The sequence below is a fragment of the Dasypus novemcinctus genome, chromosome 19 (assembly GCF_030445035.2).
Source record: "Dasypus novemcinctus isolate mDasNov1 chromosome 19, mDasNov1.1.hap2, whole genome shotgun sequence".
In the NCBI taxonomy this organism is placed as follows: domain Eukaryota; kingdom Metazoa; phylum Chordata; class Mammalia; order Cingulata; family Dasypodidae; genus Dasypus; species Dasypus novemcinctus.
Window position 1 is genome coordinate 73,129,158 of NC_080691.1, and position 16,208 is coordinate 73,145,365.

The window sequence follows — 16,208 nt, forward strand, 5'->3', positions numbered from 1 at the left end:
CTGTCCAGACCTTTCAGGGCACACAACACAGTTAGGTAATGCTGAACTGGGACATATTGACAATAGCTGCTATCAATGAACATCTATTCTGTGCCAGGTGGTTTCCAAAGAGTTTTAAAGTATTCCATCCCTTAATTCTCATATAAACTCCATAAGAAGGCTGCATTTCCTTCAGTTCTAAGATAAGGAAGAAAAGTCCTAAATGTTTCATATCCTGTTAGGAGAGGAAATGAAGCAGATGGGTAACTAATACAGGTAGAGTCTGAAATGCTGAGCCCAACATCATTCCAGCTAAAATCTGAAATAAAAAAGGAGGATTCTTGCTGGAGAAGACACAAAATATCTACCCAAAATATATGACAGCAATGCCCATTAAGAGATCATTCACTTGCTCAGAGATGAACTTACCAGGTGCAATGGATGTATCACGATGATGGGAGAGAGTGTTGCTGTGGGGGGAGTGGGGGGCGGGGGCAGTGGGGTTGAATGGGACCTCATATATTTTTTTTATTGTAATTAAAAAAAATAAATAAATATTAAAAAATAAATAAATAAATAAATTAAAAAAAAGAGAGATCATTCACTGATCAAGACCTGCAGTACTGATATCACCTCAGTGCTCATGAGAGACACAGAAACTCTGGTCATTTCAATCGGCATTTGAACAAGATCCAGGTGATTCTGCATATTCCTCTGAGGGAGTGCTGATGCAGAGGTGGGTTTATAGGCAATGGCAATTTTAAAATTTTGTTTTAAAAAATCTTCATGGTATGTGCTGTTCTGTGTATTGCAGGACAATATTGTATTGTAACATCCCTGGTTTCTATTCAGCAGATGTCAGTAGGACCCATCTCTTGTTAGTTGGCACAATCATACATATCACCCTACATTGTCAAATAACATCAGGGATGCAAATTCACATTTAATTACTAGCCCTGTTCCCAACCCTGAGAACTGGAAAAATCTTGACACACACTCCACTTAGGGATTATCCTTTCCTCTGTTTCTAACTGTAAGCAGATAGGTGTTGAGCTATATTTCTGTAATTGTAGAATGAACTTGCATAAAATTAAATGAGGTAATCCCTATAAGATGCTAAACAGAAATCATGGTGCATAAAAATATAAATATATTTCTTGTGATTACAAATATTTCATAGATGAAGGATTTAAATATTATGTCTTAATCTGTGTTACAAGCATGATATTTCTAATTGCTTTGGGAAAACATCACCAAGCCAAGAATCAAATATGTTCATTGTTTTATATCAAATGAACCCAGATAACCACTTTATTGGAGAAGTGAATGCAAATTTTCTGGAGACAACTGGAACTGAATCCTTACACCAAGTCACTGCTTTGGGATCCCAGGGATTGAGTCAAGAGAGGTTCCTGAGTGTTAAACTTTGGAGTAAAATTTAATTTGAAGGATAAGTTAATGTTCTAAGAGGTTAGATATATTTAAATCAGCAGAGTCATGGATTAGGAATAATAAAAATGGGATTCGGCTGACTCATAATATGGTCGCCAGGAAACATTATCAAGATGTCAATTATGAATCCATGACATCTTCCAATTCCTTGAACATGGACTGCCCTATTTTTTTTAGGTCTTATTTGATGTCTTTTTAGCTGTGTTTTGTAGTTTTCTAAATACAAATCCTTTACATTCTTGGTTAAATTAATTCCTAGATATTTGATTCTTTTTGTTGCTATTGTAAATAGAATTTTTTTTCTTGATTTCTTCCTCTGCTTGATCACTTTTAGTGTATAGAAAGGCTATTTATTTTTGCATGTTACTTTTGTATCCTGCCACTTTGCTGAACAAACTTATTAATTCCAATAGCTTTGTTGTAAATATTTGAGATTTTCTTCAGATAGGATTATGTAATTTGTGAATAATGAGAGTTTTACTTCCTCTTCTCCAACTTGGGAGCCTTTTATTTCTTTTTCTTGCCTAATTGCTTGAGCTAGGACTTCTAGCACAATGTTGAATAACAGTGGTACAGTGGGAATCCTTGTTTTTTCCTGCCCTTAGAGGAAAATCTTTCAACCCCTCTCCATTGAGTATGATGTTGGCTGTGGGATTTTCATATATGCCCTTTATTATGTGGAGGAACTTTCCTTCTATATATATGTTTTGAAATGTTTTTGTCGAAGAAGGGTGCTGGGTTTTTTCAAATATCTTTTCTGCTTCATTTGAAATGACCATGTGCTTTTTCCCTTTGATTTGTTGATGTGGCATATTACATTAATTGATTTGCTTGTGTTGAACCAGCCTTGTATATATCAGTGATAAAACCCATTTGATCATGTTGTATAATTCTTTTATATGCTGTTGAATTCAATTTGCAAGTTTTTTTGAGAATTTTTGTATTTATGTTCATTAGAGAGATGGGTTTGTAGTTTTCTTTTACAGGCTTTGGTATTAGGGTTATGTTGGCTTCATATTATAAAATAAGCTACCTAATTTTACCTCCTTTTCAATTTCTGGAAGAGTTTAAATAGGATTGGTATTAAATTTTCTCAAAATGTTTAGTAAATTCACCTGTTTAGCCATATGGTCCTCGCCTTTTCTTTGATAGAAGATTTTTGATAACTGATTTAATCTCTTTTCTTGTGATTGCTTTGATAAGTTCCTGTATAGCTTGAAGTGTCAATGCATGTTGTTTGTACATTTTTAAGAATTTGCCCATTTCATCTAGTTTGTCTAATTTGTTGGCATACAGTTTCTCATAATGTCCTCTTATGATCATTTTTATTTCTGTGGGATCTGTTGTAACTTCGCACCTTTAATTCCTGATTTTATTTACTTGCATCATCTTTCTTTTTTCTTTGTTAGCCTTACTAAGTGATTTTAGATTGTACTGATTTTCTCAAAAATCAGCCTTTGGTTTTGCTGATTTTCTCTACTGATTTTTGTTCTTAATTTCATTTATTTCTTCTCTAATCTTTATTATTTCTTCCTTTCTGCTTGCTTTGAGATTAGTTTGCTTATCTTTTTCTGTTTTCCCTGGTTGTTCAGTTAGAACTCTCATTTTAGCTCTCTATTCTTTTTTAGTATAGGCATTTAGGGCTACAAATTTCCCTCTTAGCATTGCCGTTGCTGTGAACCATAAGTTTTTATAAGTTGTCTTCTAATTTTCATTTGTTTTGAGATATCTAATAATTTCTATTGCAATTTCTTCTTTGACAGTTATTGTTTAGGATTGTGTTGTTTACCCATTTATTTCCAAATTTTCACCTTTCTCAGCCTCCCCCATCATTGTGGGACATTCATCATATTCAACAAATACATTTTGGAGCACTGCTGCACCACATGGATAATAGTTTATCCTGTATTTCATGTTCTCCTCTAGTATATTCAGTAAGTTATGGCAGGATATATAATATCCAGCATCTGACCCTGAAATATCATTTAGGACAACTCCAAGTCCCAAAAATACCCCCACATCATGTCTCTTCTTCCCTCCCCCTGCCCTCAGCAACTACAGTGGCCACTATCTCCAGATCAGTGTTTCAGTTTGTTCCATTAGTAGTCACAAAATTTTATAGCAGAATATCAGTAAGTCCACTCTAATTTTTATTTTATTCCTCCATCCTGCAGACCCTGGGATGGTGATGTCAACTCCACCTCTATAGCAAGAGGGGGCTTAGATTCCACATGGATGATGGGTGGATTTCTCCTGCTTGCAGTTGTAGGTGTTCTTGGTTCCCTGGTGTGGGGTTGACCTTCACCTCCCTCTTAGCTGACTGGGTAAGTCCAATGAACTTGTGAGTAGGAACTGCAACTCTGCTGAGATTCAGGGCCCAGCTGGCACATGGTCAGTCCAGAGATTCAAGTCCCCTGAGTATATACCCTTGCTAGCACCAACTTCAGCTTCAGTAAAAGAGACAGAAGAGGCATGTGTTGAAAGGTCACATCTGAGTCCAGCTCCATCACTCTCGGGGTCACAAATTCCAAAGTATGGCCCATTGACATGACACAGAACTCCAAATCCATCTACCATGACCATATACCCTGTGGGTCTCCATAATTTTCAGGAGAACCAGTACCTAGGGTTGTATCTACTTTGGTTGTTTCTGGAGTACTGTTAAAGCATGCATAAGTGAGACCCTTTGATGACCCCCTGACCTTTTTGTGAAGACTCTTAGCCATATCAACTCATTTCTCTTTCCCAATTCCCCCTTTTATTCAAGGTCAAAAAGCAGTTTTTAACACATGATCATACATGTAGGCTGAGATATTCTGCTGGTCTGAGTTGACCCTTTATTCAAGGTCTCTTTCTAGTTGCATCACCAGTTAGTGATTGGTAGTAGTCCCTTGGCTCCAGGGAGGCTCATCCCTGGAAGACATGCTCCATGCTGCAAGGAAGGTAGTGCATTTATATGCTGAGTTTGGCTTATACAGTGGCCACATTTGAGCAACATGGAGGCTCTCAGGAGGTAACTCTTATGCGCCCACAAGCTCTAGGCCTAGTTCATAGTTCAGGCACACAGGCTCATAAGCATAGTCATCAGTGTCAAGGGCTCTTCATAGAACCATTCTTCCATGTTGGTCTTTCCCTAGAATTTGGGGAATTTTTACTGTTCCATTGGTGAATGTGAGAAACCTCTCCTGAGGAGGAACTCAGCACTCCCTCAGTTGTCATTTGTAACTGTAACTACTATGAAAATACCCAACTTATATCAGAACATTTTTATGTCCCCTATATACATGTCCTGGAGAACTCTCTCCCAACCATGTGCCCCTCATCAATAACACCCCACACCAGTGTTCCTCCCTTCCATAGTTGAACCTCTCAGTGGTCCAGAACTTCTTCAACAATGAATCCTAGTATATTGCCAAATTCAATTAATAGGAATATGAAATATAGTGATGCATTTAAAGATTAGAAATATACATACTAATTTAGAAATACTAAAATAAAGGAAAATAATTGGTGTATTAAAAATGAAAAATATTATAAAGCTTTGTTTTGAATGTTTTGCCTTTCATCACTGTAATAGGTGTTGCCCTGTATGTTCAGTGGTAAGGCAATTTTTTTCATTTCTTCCTCAATATCTACATCCTTCCTTTTTTTTTTCTCTCTCTAATTTTTAATTTTGTCTTCAAAAAAGTTTTAGGTCACATATAATTCACATATATAATATAAGGGACTCCCATATATCCAAACAGCAAACACTTTTCCCCCTTCCCCAGCAATAATCTTTTTACATGTTCATGTTATGTTTGCTGCAGCTGATGTACAGATTTTGAAACATAGCTTTTAAACATGGTTCCATTTAGGTTTACATTTTAGTCTATGTTTTATACCGTACAAATTTCTAAATTATTATTTTCCTTATGTTTTGCATTATGGTTTACATTTTAGCTTACAGGCTTTTATATATTTTTGGTGTAAGTTAACATGTCCTATATCCATTGTTACATCATCTTGTGGAGCACTTCCATTGCCCCCCAATTACTCTGCTTCCATCTACACCTCTCCCCCTCCCTTCAGGGCCTACAGTGACATTCAATCTTCACTATTCAAGGGACCAGATTTACATATACTTGCAACAATGTTGAAGGCTTGACATACTAGACCTAACCCATTGGGAGCCACCGATTCTCTTGAGGGACACAATTCTTTCTGTTTGAGAACATGAGGTCTCCCCAGAATGTGGGTATATCTTCATACTTATTGTGTGGTTGCCACGCAAAGATTTAACTCACTATGACAAAATGATCACTCACACATTCCCTAGAAGCCTGCCCCTGTGCTAGATGCCCCACCTAAAGCACCTTAAAGATGTTATCCTTCCTTATTATATTTCCTAGTGTTTTCTCAACGTTGTTGTTTTAACCACATACTTGACAGTCTCCCATATTCAACTGTGCCCCCCCAACCCTCCCCTCAATTCATTGGGCCATCTGATCCATTCTCCCAACCCTAGCCCCCTCAAGCCTGCAAAGCCTCACTTAAAGTTATCCCTATGCCCCCATTTTATCACTTCCCTGTACAAACACTTACCTCCCCTTTATTATAGATTTTACCCATGTAGGTGTCATCTTGCAACCTTCCCCCACCCCCAATTCCTTTAAACCTATCTTCCAGTCTCTATCTCTCTGAGACAGGTTGATTTGCTTATTTCATATCAGAGATATCATGTAGTATTTGTCCTTCAATGACTGGCTTGCTTCACTCAACATAAGGTCCTCAAGATTCATTCATGTTATCATGTGTTTGTACTGTATTCCTTCTTATGGCTGAGTGGTAATCCGTTGTATGTATATACCACATTTTATTTAAATATTTCAAATAATTCTTTGTGTTCACCCAGATTCTTCTTAATGCTTTTACTTCTTTAACTATATTGTCCTTCAACTCTGTGATTTCATTTAGGAGATTTGTATGAACCTCATTGATTAGCAGTTTTGAGTCCTGTGCTCATCTGGAGTTTTGATTTTTTCCATTGTCTGAGTCATACCTTCCTTTTTCTTTGTATGACTTAGAATTTTTTGCTGATATTTAGACACCTGATTTTGAATTTGAGTTTGTTCTGAAGTTCAGTTTTTCTCTCTTCCCTAGGGATTTTAATGTTAAGTAGCTATGTGCTACCACTGTTCTTTGACTTTGGCTCAACTTATTCTAGATATTTAGGATTCCCGCAGTTACTTTATTTTATTAAGAAGCTTTTGGTTACATTAGATTACATAAGTGATACTTCAAAAATATAGGGGGATTCCCATGTACCTTACCTCTCCCCTCCCATACTTTCCTCTATAACAACATCTTTCATTAGTGTGATATAATTGTATTTCAATTGATGAACACATATTGAAGCATTGCTACTAACCATGATCAGTATTTTCCATTATAGTTTACACTTTGTACTGCACATTTTTATGGGTTTTGACAAAATGTATAGTGGCTTGTATCTGTCATTGGAATGCCATTCAAAACAATTCCAATGTTCTGAAAATGCACAATGTTACACCTATTCTTTCCTCTTCCTCCCACCAGAACCTCTAGTGAACACTGTCTTTATATCAGTGTTATTAAGTTCTTCCATTGTTGGAATAATAATGAGTCTACTTTAATCCATAGTTGCATTCTCTCCTTAGGTTTGTTGTTTCTTCAATCTTGAGGATTTTAGGATGGTGATGTCCACTCTGTTTCTGATTGAGATGAAGGATTGTCCATTTAACTGCTCAAACCAGGACTAAGGACCCAGTAATGCAGTGCAGGCCAGTTTCCAAGGGCCTTGGAGAGGCAGACAGTAAAGTAACCTGCTTGTCTCTTTTATGTTTTATTATTTATCTTTCTTTTTTTGTGCATTTTTCTGGTGTGCCAGCAGATGCTGCTCTTTGGCAGACCTCTCAGCTCAGACTCCAGGTGCTACGGGGAAATTAATTCAGTGTAACCCCTTGGGTGGGTGAGTGATGCTGAAGTGATGTCCTCAGGGCTGGCCAAACCCCATAAAACAAAATTTGTCAGAGGCGCCTCTCCTCCCTCGGTCACCCACACCCTCCCTCCCTCTGCCTCCTCAGCAACCAGCCCTGGGAAGTAGGGAGGGTGTTTGAGGAGGCAAATTATCTTTAGCTCCATGTTAGCATTCAGTGTAAACAGTGTCATGGCCCCACCCAGCCTGGAAGTGTGTGACACCTTCAACACATAAGACCTAGTTCACTGGCCAGAATCTGAATTTTCTGTAAGCTCCTTTTCTCCCTCTCCCCTTTCTTGGAGAAGAGGACTCCTGCAAACCCTTCATTCCATAGATGCTTCAGTCCACAGATGGCTGTTTGCTAATTATGTGGAGGATGGGCACTGGCTGATGCTTTTGTTGCTGTACTCATGGAAATTTTTCCGCCTGCTGAGACTTCTTTCCTTCATCCTCTCTCTTCTGGGTACTGTTTCATCTTCCCATGGTGTCTTGAGCTCCACAGCAGCACTCCAGACATTCTCTGCTGGCTCTCTAGGTATTTTTCTGGGATGGAAGCAATCCCCCTGCCCCTCTAATCCGCCATCTTCCTGGAAGAACTTACCTATTGTTAACACCTTGCGTTAGTGTGGTATACTTGTTACAATTCATGAAAGAATATTTTTATAATTGTACTGTCACCTATAGTTCATCATTTCCAATATGGTTCACTGTATTGTACAGTCTTATCTTTATTTTAATTTTAATTTTAGTAACAATTGTACAACCCAAAATTTCCCCTTTTAACTACATTAACATATGTTAATCGGTGCTTTAAAATAGATACACATAAATGTGCTACATCACAATCACCTATTAAAAAAACTTTTCCATCAACCAAAATAGAAACTCTATACAGCTAAAGCATGCATTCCCCATTCTCTACTTCCAACCTAAGTATTGATAACCTATAATCACAATTCTGACTCTATGACTTTCTATCCTGTAATTATTTCATGTCATTGTTATCATATATTTTTCCTTTTGTGTCTGCCTTATTTTTCTCAAAATAAGTTGCCAAGGTTCTTCCATGTTCTTCTTGCATGTATCAGAAATTCATTTCTTTTTACTACTAAATAATATTCCATTATATATGTATACTGCATATTGTTTATTCATTGGTTCTCAGATGCTTGTGTCACATTAAGTTTTTTTGATAATTGTAAATAATGCCATTACAAACATCAGTGCATACATATCTATTAAAGTACAAGCTTTCAATTATTTTGGGTGAATATTTTTGTATGGCATTTCTATGCGTGACTGGGTCACATGATATTTCTATGTGTGACTGCATGACTATCTGTGGAACTGCCAAACTGTTCTCCACAGTGGCTCCACCATTTTACATTCTCACCGGGAATGAAAGAGGGTTCTTATTTCCCCATATACCCTACAACACTTGGAATTTTCTGATTTGTTAATGGTATCTGTTCTAGGGGGTTTGAAGTGGTTTCTCATTGTGGCTTTGGTTTGCATTTTGATAAGAACTAATGATGTATATCATCTTTCCATTGTGCTTAATGGACACATATATTTCCTATTTGGAGAAATATTTGTTCTAGTCTTTTGCACAATTTAATTGGTTTTTTTTCCTTGTCTTTTTATTTTTGAGTTGTAGGATTTCTTTGTATATTCATGACATTAAACCCTTATCAGATATGTGGTTTCCAAATATTCTCTTCCATTGAGTGGGTTACCTTTTTCACTTTTATGATAAAATCCTTTGTTGCACAAAAGTTTTAAAATATGAGAAGGAGGTACCATTTATATTTGTTCTCTTTTTTTGTTTGTGCTTTGGGTATAAAGTCTAAAAAAAATTGCTTAACACAGGATCCTGAAGATGCTTCCTTGCATATTCTTCTAAGAGTTGTAATGTCTTAGTTCTCACATTTAGGGCATTGATCTATTTTTAGTTATTCAGTTATATTTTGGTATACAGCATGAAATGTGGGTTGCTCTTTATTTTTTGCAGTGAGTCTAATTCTCCTGGCATGTTTTATTGAAGAGTTTATTCTCTCTCAATTGAGTGGACTTGGTAGACTTGTCAAAACTCATTTGGAACTTCTGGGAAGATGGCGTTGGAGTAGACACAGTGCTCAACTCTTTCATAAAAATGACAGAGAATGGGAAAACTGTCCAAGGGACATGTGCTGGGGGTCAGCAGAGCAAGACAGTGCTGTCAAACCCCCAGGAGGTAAGGGAGAGTGAAACAAAGGACTCAAAAATGACAACAGTGAATTAATAAACCTTTGTGACAGCCAGGAGCAGCCTCCAACTCCCATGCTCAAGCAACACAGCCTGGATAAAATCTGTGGCTAACTGTAGATGCCTGAGAAGGGAACTGATATCTTCCTCACTGGGAAGAGGAAGGGTGTGGCAAAAGGCAGAGATTGATTTCTCTTCAATGCACTGATGAGTAGAGCTTGCTTTGTATCTCAGCTCTGGTCAGAACAGAAGAACATGTAAGTAGGGGTTGAAGGAGACACCACTGTGGAAATGATCACCTACAAGTGCCATCTTCTGGCCATCCAGCAACTTGCAAGAAGAAAAATTGCTTTTAGGTCTCTCTTATCCTTAAACTCTGGGGGTAAAAATCTGGCCCCATTAGTGACTTCCTGGACTGATTTTGATAATAATATTATTAGCTGATCAAATTTAAAGACTCAATAGGTTGAAACAAAAATTAAAGAGGAGTCATGAAAATATATTAGACATGAGGGAGAAATTAATCATCAAAGTAAATTCTCCAACATATTGAATCTAGACATCAGCAAAAAAAATAAAAAGACTTACCAAGAAAAGAGAAGAAATGGCCCAACCAAAGAAGCAAACCGAATATCCTGATAAGATACAGCTTTTAGGGCAACTAATCAATGATAATCATACAAATATTCCAAATCAATTCAAAGAGTTGAAGGAAAATATGACTAAAGAGATAAAGGATATTAAAAAGACACTGGGTGAGCCTAAAGAACAATTTGGTAGCCTGAAAAAGAAATAAGCAGACCTTATTGGACTGAAAGACATAATCAATGAGAGCAAAAATATATTAGAGGCATATAGCAACAAATCTGATTTGATCAAAGACAGAGTTGGTGATTTTGAAGACAGAATATCTGAACTTGAAAGGAGAGGGAACAGAAAGAAAAAAGTATTGGGAAAAAAGAACATATCCTCATGGAAATGAATGACAACATAATCCTCATGGAAATGAATGACAACATAAAATGCACAGGCATGCACAGACATACATGTGATTCATGTTCCAGAAGGAGAAGAGAATTGAAAAGGGACAGAAAGAATATTTGACAAAATAATGACCAAAACCTCTGTGACCCTTATGGAAGATATGGATATAAATCTACAAGAAGGACAAGGCACATTAAACAGAATAAATCTGAATAGACCTACTCCAAGACACCTACTACCTTTGAAAAAGACCTGGACCAAAAGGGGGAAATATTAAATACAAATGAAATTTTATGGAAGAGATTTCAAAGTGAGTTGGGAGTGCATTCCAGAGGTTACACTTACACACATCCCAGGAGGATCTCACTGATTGCCACAGTAAACAGTGCTTCAGACAAGAATACTCCTGAGGGCTCTAGAGACATCTAGAGATTATAGGCAGGATAGACAACCTCAGGAAATTGGTACCCCACTGATGGGCCCTATATTGGAATGTATTTTAACCCATTGCCCCAATTATCAGTGTTAGACTCATTTATTATCTTCCTACCCATGATGGTTCTTCTGCTCATTTTATTTGAACCTATAAGTAGTTCTATACTTGTTAAATACATGTCCCAGAGACATAACTCTTCTGGCTCTTCCTATGCCAGTTGGGCTCTGAATCTCAGTAGAATTGCAGTGAATACCTGCTCTCCAGCTCATCGGACTCACCCAGGACAACAAACAAAAAGATGATGATTGACAATGACATTCATGAAAAACAGAGTATCTACAAATTCAAGCAAGACAATTCAATCCAGCTGTCTGTCCCATGCTGTATAAGTCCCTATTTAATTGGAAGCAGAGTGGGCATCACCATCCCCAAATCCTGAAGATTGAGGAATGAACAAACATAAGGTGGGAATGCAGCTATGGAGTAAAGTAGATATCATTATTCTATAAATGGAAGAACTTATAACATTGATATAAAGACATTGGCTACTAGAGATCTGAGGGGAGGGAGAGGGAAGAATAGGTGTAACATTGGGCATTTTGTGGACATTGGAATTGTTCTGCATGATATTGCAATGATGAATAAAAGCCATTATACATTCTGTCAAAACCTATAAAATTGTGCAGTGCAAAGTGTAAACCACAATGTAAACTATAGACCCTCGGTAGTAGCGATACTGCAATATGTGTTCTCAAAGTGTAACAAATGTACCACACTCTTGAAAGACATTGTTAATGGGGGAAAGTTTGGCAAGGGTAGAGGGTGGTGCATATATGAATGCCCTATATATTTTTTAAAAGATTTATTTATTTATTTCTCTCCTCTTCCCCCTGCCCTGGTTGTCTGTTCTCTGTGTCTATTCGCTGTGTCTTCCTCTTTGTCTGCTTCTCTTGTTGTCAGTGGCACAGGAATCTGTGTTTCTTTTTGTTGCGTTATCTCATTGTTTCAGCTCTCCATGTGGCGGCACCATTCTTAGGCAGGCTGCATTTTCTTTCGCACTAAGCAGCTCTCCTTATGGGGCGCACTTCTTGCAGGTGGGGCTCCCCTATGCAGGGGACACCCCTTGTGGCATGGTACTCCTTGCACGCATCAGCACTGTGTGCGGACCAGCTCCACATGGGTCAAGTAGGCCCAGGGTTTGAACGTGGACCTCCCTTGTGGTAGATGGATGCCCTAAACACTGGGCCAAGTCCGCTTCCCTGCCCTATATTTTTGATGGTACATTTATGTAATCTAAATGTTCTTTAAAAATAAAGAAAAAAATACAGAAAATTACATTTGCAAATATCTGAGATAAAGGGAGGATTATGAAACCAGCAAGAAAAGAAGCAAAGCACCACATACAAAGGAGCCTCAATAAGATTAAGTGCCAGCCTCACAGCAGAAACCATGGAGAAAAGAAAGGGTATGATGTATTTCAGTACTAAAGGAGGAAAACACTGTATCCTACGAAACTATCAAAAGATGAGAACTAGAATATGTACTAAAGGGAGTGCTGCCACCAGAAAACAAAAAGTCAAGGGGGTGGAACATGGAGAAGTTGTAGAAATAAAGATTATTAGGAAGGGTAAATCAAAGTGTAAACAGACAATAGTAAGATATGACAACAAGAAGCCAAAGAATAGAATGTATGATGTAAGTAATACTTTACAGAAATAATATTGAACGATAGTGGCTTGAAATTCTAAATCAAAAGAAATAGACTGATAGAATGGATAAAAAATATGAGCTATCTATATGTTGTCAAAAAGAATCTCACGTCAGACATAAAGACAAAACCAGATTGAAAGTGTAAGACTGGAAAAGATATTACATATAAATAGTAATGAGAAAAAGTCTGGAGAAAGCAATATTAATATGAGACAAAATAAATTTTAAAAGTAAAACTCTTTTAAAGGGTGAAGAAAGTCATTATATATTAATAAAAGGGGCAATTCATCAAAAAGTATAATAGAGTAAATAATTATGCACCTAACCTAGGTCCCCAAGATACATGAGACACACAATGGCAAACAGAATGGAGATATAGACATTGAAATTATACGAAATATTTTCTCTGATCATAACAGAATGAAGATGGAAACAAATAACAAATGGAAAAAGGGAAATTCATAAGTATATGGAAATTAAACAACACCCTCTTAAATCAGTAAGTCAAAGAGAAATCGGAAGAGATTTCAGTAAATATCTTGAATGAAAACAAGAGCACAACATATAAAATCCTGTGGGACACAACAAAGACAGTGCTGAGAGGGAAATTTATTGCCCTCAATGCTTACATTAAAAAGAATAAAGGACTAAAATTAAAAACTAAGTGCACAACTGGAGGGACTAGGAAAAAACAGCAACTGATTTCAGATCAAATGGAAGAGATAATAAATATTAGAGCAAAAATAGAGACCCATGGGAGTTATGGTCATGGCCGATGGGGTTAACTACCAGGGCAGATGGCCCCTCTTTGGAAATGGTGTTTATGTGTGATGAATCTGGACTCAGATGGGATCTCCCTTCATAAGACTTTCATGCTAATGTGCTGGAGGTGCAGTTAATGTTGGGGTTTAAGATATATTTAGGGGATTTGAATCTCTGGACTGATAATGTGATAGCCAGGTCCTGAGCCTCAACAGACTCCAGCACCTACAATCTGATTTATTGAACTTACCACACTCAGCTAAGATGGAGTTGAAGAAGGACAACCACCACACCATGGAGCCTAGAGTGATTATAACTGAAAATGGGAGGATTGCATCCAGCATCCATGTGGAATCTGAGCCTCCTCTTGACATAGAGGTGCAATGGACACAACCAATCCAATGTCCACATAGAAGAGGTGGCATTGGATTGGGAAAAGTGGACATGGTGGTCGATGGGTGTGGGGAAAGGCAGGAGGAGATGAGAGGTGGAGGCGTCTTTGGGACGTGGAGCTGCCCTGGACGGTGCTTCAGGGGTAGTCACTGGACATTGTGGATCCTCACAGGGCCCACTGGATGGAATGGAGGAGAGTGTGGGCCATGATGTGGACCATTGTCTATGAGGTGCAGAGGTGCCCAAAGATGTACTTACCAAATCCAATGGATGTGTCATGATGATGGGAACGAGTGTTGTTGGGGGGGGGGAGAGGGGGGTGGGGGGGTGGGGTTGAATGGGACCTCACATATATATTTTTAATGTAATATTATTACAAAGTCAATAAAAAATAAATAAATAAATGAAACCAGGAAGAAGAAAACAGTAGAGGGAATCAACATAATGAAAAGTTGGTTCTTTTAGTAGATCAATAACATCAACAAGCCCTTAGCTACACTGTCAAAAAGGGAAGATGCAAATAAATTAAGTCAGAAATGAGAGGGAAGATATTACCAATAAGCCCACAGAAATGGGAGATAATAAGAAGGTATTATGAACAACTCTACACCAAAAAACTAGAAAACATAGATAAGATAGATAAAGTCATAAAAACACATGAAGAACATACACTGTCCTAAGAAGAAATAGAAGACCTCATCAAAGCAATAACAAAGACATTGAAACAGCCAAACAAAAAAATAAAACAAAACAAAACAAAAAAAAACCCCTCTCAAATATGAAAAGCCCAGGACCAAATGACTTCACAAGTGAATTTTACCAATTATTCAAATATTATATAATACCAATTTTACTCCTTCTCACCCACATTTTGAACAGGAAAGAACACTACAAACTCCTTTATGAAACTGACATCATCCTAATACCAAAACTAGATAAAGATACTGCAAAAAGAAAAATTACAGACCAATATCTCTAAAGAATATAGATGTAAAAATTCTCCACAAAATACTTTCAAAGAAAATCCTAAAGCAAAATTAAAAGAACCATATTCCATGGTTAAGTGGGTTTAATCCCAGGCATGCAAGTGTTTTTCAAGTCATAAAATCTGTTAATGAAGTAAACCACATCAATAAATTGATGAAGAAAAATCACATGATCCTCTTTCTTGATGTAGAAAGGAAACAACAAAGTACAGTAAACTTACTTGATTAAAACACTCTAAAATCTAGGAATGGAAGGAATCTTTCTCAACATGTTAAAGAGCTTATATGAAAAACACACAGCTAGTGTTGCAGTCAATGGTGAAAGAATGAAATCTTTCTCATGGAGATCAGGAAAAAGACAGATGCTCACTTTCACCAGTGTTATTCAATATTGTGTTGGAAGTTTTAGCTAGAGCAATTAGGCTAGATAAAATATGTCACCCAATCTGGATAGGAAAAAAGTAAAACTTTGATAATTGATGATATGATCCAATATCTAGAAAATCATACAAAATTCACAACAAAGCTACTGGAACAAATAGATGAGTTTGGCAAAGTAATGGGATACAAAATTAATATACAACAATAAGCTGCATTTTACAGTCGTGTTTTTTTACACTTTTGAACAATTTGAGGAGGAAATAAGAAAAAACTTCCTTTATAATAGTGATTAAAATAATCAAATATCTAGAATTAACTTAACCAAGGATAAAAGGACCTGTATTCAGAAAATTACAAAGCACTGTTAAAAGAAACTGAAGAAATTTATTTAAGTAAATTTAAGGACATTCTGTATGCATGACTGACTGGAAGACTAAATATAATTAAGACGTTAATTCTATACAAACTGATTTATAGATTCAACACAATTCCTGAAAACCTCCCATCAGCCTTTTTGTTGTTGCTATTTTTTTCTGTGTGTGTGTGTTTTCAGAAATGGAAAAGCCAATTATCAAATTTATTTGGAAGGATAAGGGGCTCCAAATAGCAAAAAGATGTAAAAGATGTACTAAGTTAGAAGACTCTCACTTCCTGTCTTCAAAGAATATTACTTAGCTACAGTGGCAAAATCAGCATGGTACTGACATAACGATATAAAGAGTGACAAATACAACCAAATAAAAAACTTAACAGTAGACTCTCACATCTACAGTTAACTGTTTTTAACAGGGTTGTCAAGCCCACCCAGATGAGCCAGTCTATTCAATAAGTGATGCTGGGAGAATTGGATATCCATATCCAAAAGATATAAGGAGAATCTCTC